Here is a 932-nt window from a genome sequence, read left to right on the forward strand (position 1 = left end):
AAAGAATATCTAAATAAACCTAGACTGATTTCTATAGATATGCTAGAGAATTTCTATTTTTCTTCAAAAAAATGTGATCACTTAATGACTATATATGGCTTTGCTAAAAAGGGTTTGGAGACTGTTGGTTAACATATAACAGAATGAATCTATATGAATTATTTTCAAATCAATTCCTTTGTATCTAGTAGTAATATTGTAAGAAATGGGAAAAAGTTCACAGCTATTACCAGATTCTTGAGCCACCAATTCAGCTTTTGGATGTGAGAGAATTTAAGTAAAGCACATAAATACGCAGTTTGTGTAGGTAATAGTAGCCTAAATATTCCCTTGTTTAAAGATAATATAAATCTAAAGATAGGTTTGCAACATTTCCATTTTATCACACTAAATTTATTATTAAATTGGTAGCAAAATTCACAATTATAAAGAGACTTGCAAAAATATAAGCTTTCAAAACATAAAATATGGCTATTGGCATTCAGTAAAGATGGACATCCCCAATAATAATAATAATGATAAAAAAAAATCTAAATCTGCTAAACAAGCATCGCATGAAGCCATTTTCCCAAAGTAAATACTGAATTTAGATGAGTAATTTTTTAAAATGTGCAACTACTCCATTCTTCTCCATTTCTTTCCCCAAGGTAAGGAGAGGGTCTTAGATATAAGGCAAACACAGTGAAAGACAAGCATATTGTTTTGTTATAATTTATCTGATATTTACCCACATTTCTTGGTGTCAAGGAGGAGAGATTAGTGATTTGTAATTAGGATAATTCTAAATTACAAAGAAACTGAAATAGAATGTGATGTTGATATCAGGTGACGGTTTTTTGCTTGGATGTTTTATTTTGTTGTATTAGTGTTGTTTTCCTATCATCACTATACAAAATGGCAGAGTCCTGGTTTAATTTACCATATCTTCTATC

The sequence above is a fragment of the Pteropus vampyrus genome, unplaced genomic scaffold, assembly GCF_000151845.1.
Source record: "Pteropus vampyrus isolate Shadow unplaced genomic scaffold, Pvam_2.0 Scaffold2, whole genome shotgun sequence".
Classification (NCBI taxonomy): Eukaryota; Metazoa; Chordata; class Mammalia; order Chiroptera; family Pteropodidae; genus Pteropus; species Pteropus vampyrus.